The following is a 9,365-nucleotide window of genomic DNA, read 5'->3' as shown; positions in this document are numbered from 1 at the left end:
AGGGGAAAGAAGTGCAGCAGTAGGAGAGCCTTGTAGAGTCTGAGGATGGAAAATCAACCTTAGAGCTCCATATTGTAATGTTGGTAGTATAGCAGAGGTAGCTTATAAATCCCCTCATCTTCCCCACTATTGATTCTCAGAGGTATTGGAATATCCAGTCAGGATATCTCAAATATCAGGAGTGTCTCAAAACCTTTTTATTTCAGTAAGTTACAACACCTTTTCTTTTGGATTTTGTTGGGGTTTTTTTTAGCAATCTTTTAAATATTTATTTATTTATTTATTGGCTGTGTTGTGTCTTCGTTGCTGCACGCAGGCTTTCTCTAGTTGCCATGAGCGGGGGCTACTCTTCGTTGTGGTGCGCGGGTTTCTCATTGCGGTGGCTTCTCTTGTTGCGGAGCACGGGCTCTAGGTGTGCAGGCTTCAGTAGTTGTGGCTTGTGGGCTCTAGAGCACAGGCTCAGTAGTTGTGGCGCACGGACTTAGTTGCTCCGCAGCATGTGGGATCTTCCCGGCCCAGGGCTCGAACCAGGGAAGCCCTGGATTGTTTTAATTAAAGAACGCTGAGGCTGCAGTATTGCTTCTATTAGGGCTCCTATCCTCTCCTATGTTAGAGAACTCCCCTGTTGCTTTCTTAGGGTTATTAAATAAGCAAAAACAACAACAACAACAAAAGATTGGTTCCAAACTCTTATTTTCCCTTTTATTATCCTATTATAGGTGCCATTTTTCATTTTGAAATCAGGTACATGAGTTTTCTTTTAAAGAAATGAGTTCAAAAAAAAAAAAATCAAAGGGAATTCGGGACTTCCCTGGTGGCACAGTGGTTAAGAATCTGCCTGCCAATGCAGGGGACACCGGTTCGATCCCTGGTCCGGGAAGATCCCACATGCCGCGGAGCAGCTAAGGCCATGCGCCACAACTAATGAACCTGTGCTCTAGAGCCCATGTGCCACAACTACTGAAGCCTGTGTGCGTAGAGCCCATGCTCTGCAACAAGAGAAGCCACCGCAATGAGAAGCCTGCACACTGCAACAAAGAGTAGCCCCCTCTTGCCACAACTAGAGAAAGCCCACGCACAGCAACGAAGACCGAACGCAGCCAAAAATAAATATTTTTTTAAAAAAGGGAATTCACTTGCGGTCCAGTGGTTAGTACTCTGGGCTTCCACTTCAGGAGGCACAGGTTCAATCCCTGGTGGGGGACCTACAATCTACAATCCTGCATGCTGCGTGGCGCTGCCAAAAAAGAAAAAAGAAATAAGTTCCAATGCAGGACGTTTTAAAAGCTGTATCTCTGATTATATTACATACACTAAAGTTACCACACTGGTTAAGCTATGAATGAATAAGGTGGGTAAACTGGTTAATGGTTAGAATCTTTTAAAATAGTTACTGAAAATAACTAAAATATTAGAACACAGATTGCATGAAAGTTGGAATTCAGAGCAGCCAGAATATAGTAAGAGTCATAGTTGTACAACCAGAAATCATATTCAAAAATTTCAAAATTTGGGTTGTCAAAATTCGCACATGGAATACCTAATAAACTAGAAATTAGAAAGCACTTCCAAGGAAATTACCATTTCATTTGCTAATTAAAAAACTGTCGTTATTTTATGTAGATTTTAACACTCTGAATATAATATAAACATATATTTATACCTTATTACAGAATGTTATTACATCAATTGTATATGAAAATCTTTGCACAGCTCCTTCATCAAATGCTTAGTGTATTTTCAGGTGCAGAATAGATTGTATATTATTAGACAATTTGGAGTTGAGTGCAAACAGCCCGTTTAGTTGCTAACTTGCTTTGTGAATTTGGGCAAGTCACATTCCCTCTTTGGACCATGTCTTGTCTTGTTCATTGTTGTATTTCCAGCATTGAGCATGTAGGCACATAATAAATGTTTGTTGAATGAATAAATGGGCCTCAAGTTTCATCATCTATAAGTTGAGGGATTTGGATTAGACCTGTAAATTCCTTTTCAGATCCAAAATTCCAGTATAATTTTAACCCAATACTATTATTTCCTACCCTTGAGAACCCTATGATTGGTGCCAACTTTTTTAACTTCCTTGGGTTCTTTCTGCTATTCCTCTCTCGGAGACAAAGTGTTTTGCTCTTCCTTAGGATATTTCTTCGATTCAGTTTACATGTATCTCCTTTTAAATGTAAGCTTTGTGGTTAAAATTTTTTCAGTTCTGCTAAATTAAACCTGAGTAGTAACTTTGTGCAAAACAGATCTTTGTGGCCCATTCTCGCCAGGAAGCCCTGAGTGCTTGGAAGCCCTATGGATGGATCCATAGTTCCCAAGTTTCCAAGCATTTTTTTAGGAGTCAAAACCTCAGGACTCATCTCGAGTCTGGTTAACATTTTGAAAAAAATGGGCATTTTACCTAACATGCCCAGAGTAGTAAAGTCTGTTATTTTTTTTCTTATGTTTCCTCTGACAAGAGAGAGGAAGCAACCATTCAGCATACTTTTCAGTAGCTGGAAGAGTTTCGAGGTCCTGATGAGGTCAATGATAAAGAAGACCTTTTTCATTTAAGTAGTTACTCAAACTTTCAGAAAGTTTGGGGTTTTTTTTAGTGTTCAACTAAAAATCTATTGAAAATATTTTTATTAAATATCCTAAAGAAAAAACTAAAACAACTATTTTTGTTTTTTAGAATTGCCTTCCAGGTCACATATAGTCATGTTTTTGCATGGTTACAATCAGTTCTTTAAAAATTGGGCCAAAAGTTCACCTTTTAGGATGGTTTACATATGCATTTTGTATTTTAACCCAACAGAAATTCTGCTAAGCACTAACCTTAGGGAACACAATAGAAGCTAGCGACCCAGTCCTTTAGTGTTGTTCAAAGAGTATGTTGAGGCAGGACCTAATTGTGCTCTCCTTTTAGCATTTTAGGTGTGATTATTGTCGTCACAGTCAATTATTTTTTAATTTGAAAAGTATATGAGAATATCCAATTGGTACAAATGTTTATAATTATTTAGGAGAACTTGAGGGTAGGTTTTGCAAAATTCAGATGTTGCCTATAAATTATGAGCATTGTTTTAATATTCCTGAAAAACAGATGATGAAATACTAAAATAGCTATTTTAGATAAAAATCCCCCCTCCCCCAAATAGCACCATGTATTAGCTTATCTCCTTTCCCACAGTAACACAGCTTCATCATGGGAGCATAGGGAATTGAAGCTTTTCACAGCGGCTGCAGGTTGATAGCATTGAGCCAGCCTGGGCAAACTTGAGAAGAGGGAGGAGTAAATTAATAATGTCAAGTGGTAAACAGGAGGAATGCGTAGAGCCGTAAAAACTATCTGGGCACAGCATTTCCAATAGAAAACTTTGACAAGGCATTTAATTCCACTAAAATTTAATGAACTAGTAATGACTGAAGATTTGTATCTGTACCTCCTTAGTAAACAAAAATTTCCATATACACATGGAAAATATGTATATATAAAGTATTCCCACTCGAAGTAATCCCGCTCCTACTACATATATTTGGATATTTTAAAGCATATTTCTAAATAACTGTAGTAAAAAAAAATTAGAAAATCTTCAGAATTAAGTGATCATGAAAATTTGGCATGAAGATTAAGAAACGGAATCATTCTAAAAGTTTTATGAGGTGATTCATAAGGGACCATGAGAAGATATGTAAGAAAAGCTTCCTTGCAGTCATTGCTGTCATGGTATCTTGTGCATTATACACAAGAAAGAAAAATTTCATTTTGCCCTTGTCTCTTCACAGGCCTGGATGGACCTGCCTTCCCATCCACAGCTGGTTGGACTGAGGGTGGGACTTGAGCCAGTCAGTTGGGTGGTACTGTATCAGAGAAGGCGGTATGTTGATCCTGAGCCACAGGTAAGCAGAATCAACAGTCTAAGGAGTCTGGCCCACAAAGAGAGTATGGTAGAGATTGGTGGAGCAAGTAGCTGCTGGACAACCTTTCAAGTCCATGGAGGTTCAGCTGCAATTCGTGCAGGGATTCAGTGAAAGCCTCTTGAATCCCTTCCCCCGCCGTCTCCAGCCTAGCCCCTTACTTATCATTTATCCTGATTTGGAGAGTACTGTGTTCAGTTTTAGCCTCTATAATAAGATACGTAGAGCAGGTCTAGAGAAAAGCTGCCAGCGATTAACATTCATACTTTTCTATACAAATGATTCTACTGACCTCATGACTATATTAACTAGATATACTTTAAGAAGGATTAAAGTGGCTGTAATTTTTAGTTTGGTAAAGAGAATGCTGAGGGGATTTTTCAAAGGCTTGATAATCCCTTTAAAGCAAATTCTGATGAGCTGTGTACCACTCTGTGAAGTCTGAGAAAGGAAATGGACTTAAATACAGGAGAAGGAATTAGTTTCTTGTGAAGAGGAATTTCTTGGCATAGTAAACAAAATTGTGAGGTGCCAGTGACCGTGAGATTTACTTTTCTTGGCGTTGTTAAAAAATTGGGCAGAAGTCACCTCTTAGGAGGTTTATATATGCACCTACCTGATGGTCTCTCAAATTTCTTTCTACCCCCAAAAGTAAATTATTTTATTCCCAGAATGTGAGGAATGGTAGGATTGAATCTTTATGGAGGAGAAAATGAGATATATTAACACAATTGGAAAGTGGGGAAGGGCAGAGGAAAATCTAAACTCTGACAATGAGAGCCTTCCTTCCTTTAATGTACATCTGTTGAGCTGTCGCCCAGCTTACCCCTGTAACTGGTTCTCCCCTGAGAAGGGGGTGCAAAGATGTTGTCCCAGCAACCATATTTGTGCTGTGCAGCTCTGCTTTTATGGGCATCTCATCCAGGTTAGGCCAAAGGCTGTTCCTGGGGAATTTAAAATGAAAACTCAGGGACTAAACGAGTAGATTGCAACATATAAACTTGCAAGATGTTCATGGCTCTTTATTCTACCATGTACACTATAGAAAAGGAGAAAACAGGTTCCAAGCTGAAGTGGAAGATGAAATCTGAGAACTGTACCTTCGTTCAAATCCTTTCCTGAGGTCGCTGCGTTCTCGCCCTTGCGTTCCACGGAGCACTGGTATATCCTCTAGTATAGTGTTTATGTGTTTTACTAAATCTAGTTCCAGTAGGTGTCTATCACTTGAACCCAGTGTCCTAACTTACGCACTTATCCAGAACTGACCAAAATGATCTCCAACCTGCTGAAAGCCTTCTCTTTTTCCCTCAGTCAATGCAAAATTGGCTGTGTTGCCTCCATATCCATCTTGAATGAATGGTTCAGAAGGAACTTTCTAAGTTAAGGGAGCAATTGGGTGAATACATGTCCTGGCTCCGTCACTTACTAATTGTATGATCTTGGGAAAGAAACCTTTCTGAGCCTCAGTTTCATCATGAGTAAAATGGATCAAAGGTTCATCTGTAAAATGGGGGAAATATCTACTTCATAAGTAGAACTGTTTAGAACACTTTACATGTATTATCATCCCACTTAATATTAATACTAACCCTATTCATATAAGTGCTCAGTGAAAGTTCATAATTATTAATATTCTTTACTTTTCAGATGAGGAAACAGAGGTTAAAATTTTCCCAAGCTCACCTGCTGGTAACCTAGAGCAAGTCCTGTTAACTACTTCCTACAGTGCTTCTCTCATAAGCTAAACTAAAAAAGCTAAACATTCACATACCCATGATCAACACACAGCCATACATCTATTCACTTGCCCACCCTCTGCCTACAGCTGTTGGCATGATCTGGGGACTTGCCTCTCTCCTTCCAAACACTCCTCAGAAGGGGTGGTGTAGTCAAGAGAAACTGACTTCCAAGGCAAAGCAGTTCTAGTCCAAATGTCTGGTGCCTAGAGTTTCAGACACTGTAAACCTAAAGATCTTTCTAAAAGGCAAATCCGATGGGGTCATTCCCTTATTAAAAACCCTTTGTAGACTCTCCATAGACTTCAAAATATGGGACCCTGACCATGGTCCCTCCAGATTCACTTCTTGCCACTTTGATCCCACTTACATCTTGAGTTTTCCTCATTTCCCCACTCTTAAGTTCTATATGTTTGCTCACCTCTGGACCTTTTTGATTATTTCTTCCTCTCAACTCTCTACCCCACCCCCATCCCTTTCCCTTGTCTACCTCTTACATTTTCTTCAGGACTTAGTGTAGAAATCACCTTTGACAAAAATCTTCCAGATGCCCCAAAGGCTTGGATAAGAGCCTCTTTTTTGTCCCCTTCCGTGCCTGTGCTTACACCGTTATAGAATTTCATTTTATCGGATTACCTGTTTACTTCTCTGACTCTACTCTCTGGACTCTAAGCTACCTGGACTGGAAAGCACTAGTAATACAACAGTCCTGTTCTCAAGGAAGGGTGGGAAGAATCTTAATTTCTCCACTATAACAGTTCTGGGTGGCTGCCACATACAGCTTCATCATTTTTAGGGATCCCAGCTCAAATCAGACAAAAATGGAGATCAGAGACTCGTGGTGAATTAAGCTACTTCTCAGGGAAGCACAAAGATACTAACCATGCTAGAAGAAAGCCCACAAAACCCAGGAATCTTACCTTGCAACCATCGCTTATCTCAGGTATGCACTTACTATTTAGTAAAGACTACGCTGTGAAGCACCTGTACTCTTGAATGTGCCAAAGGCTATTAGGTGAGGGGACACAATGGTGAGCAAAATAGCATGACTCTGGCTTCAGAGCTTAGAGTTTAGTGGGAGAAATAGACATGAATAACCAAACACATAAATATATGTAATGAAAACCTTGATAGGTGCTCCACGGAAAAGTCCTGGGTGCTATAAAAGCTCATAAGATGGGAATCTGGATGAGAGGGTAGAGGGCCAATGTAGGACCACTTTGCTGAGAAAGTGATCTATGAGGTAAGACGAAAGACTACATAGGAATAAACTAGGCTGAGGCTGAGAAGAAGGGATGAGAATGAGGGGCTTCCCAGTGTGAGCTGAGGTGGGAGGGAGGTCGGCCCCTGAAGGAACGGAGAGAGCCATATAGCTGGACCACTTCTGGAAGAGGGGAGAGGAGAAGGCCTGGACAGGTAGGCAGAGGCCGCCTGGAGGCCTTGCAGGCTTGAATTCGCCTTATCTTCTCGAGGACACACCTCGCTCCTCTCAGGACAAACGGTAAGGGAAAATCCTGTGTATGGCGTTCCATGGTCACCTGGCGTGACTGAGTACTGTTAACCAGTCTCTAAACTAACTGTGGTATATGAAAATCACTGCCCCAAAGCCTAGAGTCTTTAGTAGAAACCTCAGGTACCCAAAACCTTTGAGATAATATGTTAATGGAAGAAAAACAAGCTTTGCCTTCCCTCCTGACTTGCTCTCCGGCCCAACCTCACATCTTTAAATGATGTGGCCCAGCAGATGTCTGTGACATAAAGCAGCTTCTCTTTCCCTTCATCTTCTTTGGGGCTGGTGGGGATTGGTTGGGAAGGAAGTTCCTGCTCTTCTTCAAGGCGTCTCGAAGGACTCTGAGCTCCTGGTAGGCTCTCAGCCCTCCCACTCTGAACCAACTGCTTGAGGCTCTTTTCCATCCTCACTGCTTCAAGTTTTATGTATGTAAATATGTGTGTGATTGTATGTATTTGATTTTGAAAGTGTCTTTGCAGAATCCTACTGACAACTTCTCCAATTTCTACATTCCTACCTGACCTCTACCTTGAGAAGGGATTGGATTATGGAATAGGTAGGTTAGGCTGTATCCTGACAGGGCAAGACTCCTTTCTGAAAGGCCTGGGAACCAAACTGGATAAAAAAAGACCAGAGGATTGCTTGTGAGAGCTTCTGAGTGGAATGTTGGATATAATCCACATTCATCTTATTACTCTTCACTCACTTTCTCTTTTCAATCATATAAGGGTTCTACCCTCTGCAGTTCAGATTTTGGTGCTAGTTTCCCCTTCTGCCAAAGAGCAGGGAAAAAAAGAGGCCTAGAGAAGGGAAATGTTTGTGCTTGGGGAGGAGGAGAGCTGGAGGCCTCCAGCCATCACTGGAGTGATTCTCTTTGTACTGTTGTCCTGTCCCTCGTTCTGTTAGTCTGTGTTCTTGGAGGCCGGGACAGTGTCTTATTCCCCTCTGAAGTCACATGCTTCCCACAGAGATAAATAATTATCTGCTGAACAAATGAGTAACCAAACAAAGGAGTAATCAGGTTGCCTGGATGGTGGTTCTTGGATCTAAAAAGGTGGTGAAGGAAAGAGGGTACAAAGATTTGGGGCATTTGGAGAAGGTGGCGCCAGTGAAAAATAGAGGAAAGAAAAACAAAAACAAAATGACTGTGAGTAAAAATGAAACAAGGGTTACTGATTTTTTTTTAACATTAAAAAAAAATAAATTTATTTATTTTTGGCTGCGTTGGGTCCTTGTTGCTGTGCATGGGCTTTTTCTAGTTGAGGCGAGCGGGGTTACTCTTTGTTGTGGTGCATAGGCTTCTCATTGTGGTGGCTTATCTTGTTGCGGAGCACGGGCTCTACGCGCGCGGGCTTCAGTAGTTGTGGTGCATGGGCTCAGCAGTTGTGGTTCATGGGCTCTAGAGCACAGGCTCAGTAGTTGTGGTGCGTGGGCTTAGTTGCTCCATGGCATGTGGGATCTTCCCGGACCAGGGCTTGAACCTGTGTCCCCAGCATTGGCAGGCGGATTCTTAGCCACTGCACCACCAGGGAAGCCCCTGTTGTTTGAATTGCAGATGTCAATATGAACTCATTGTTTTTAGTAAGTATACACATATACATATTTTTTAGTTCCATCCACTGAAAGGGCCTAATAGCAATGAATACATCCTGATTCTAGAACTGAGTCAGGTACCATTCTCTACTTAATGAAACCAGGGCTCCTTGAAGAAATGGCTGATTCTTGGGTTGGGGTGGGGAGAGTAAAGATGAGCCTGGAATATCTTCTTGTACCAGAAAGTAAGGGAGTGCTCAACAAATGTTTGAACTATGTCAAAGGGTCACAGGAATCATCTTGAAGGGGCTCTTACTGCATAAATTTGTGACAATTTTAACATTGAAATAATGACAGTAATGGGTTTTAACCAATTATTATGAGTTTGTTAGTCTATAATAGTAATAAATAAGTAAATAAATAGATAATAAAGAGGGAACAAGTCTTCCTTACAGTGGAATGCCAACCACTTGGCAATCATCATAGGAATAACTTGATGAGAATAATAAAGATATGCTACAATTATTGAGTGAAAACCTGATGACCCATAGGACGTTTATAGAGGCTTAAAATCTCTTTCTCAAAATTATTAGTTGCAGAGGGAAAAATAGTAAATTTATAGTGGAGAAACGTGGAGGGGTGGATGGAAGGTACACTTTAACCAAGCAATCCATGTTAGCGTC

Source organism: Delphinapterus leucas, chromosome 2 (genome assembly GCF_059928025.1).
Source record: "Delphinapterus leucas isolate spDelLeu-1000000601 "Yukka" chromosome 2, BTC_Dleu_Yukka2, whole genome shotgun sequence".
Classification (NCBI taxonomy): domain Eukaryota; kingdom Metazoa; phylum Chordata; class Mammalia; order Artiodactyla; family Monodontidae; genus Delphinapterus; species Delphinapterus leucas.
The sequence above is the reverse complement of the archived record's forward strand: the minus strand, read 5'-3'. Positions refer to the sequence as shown.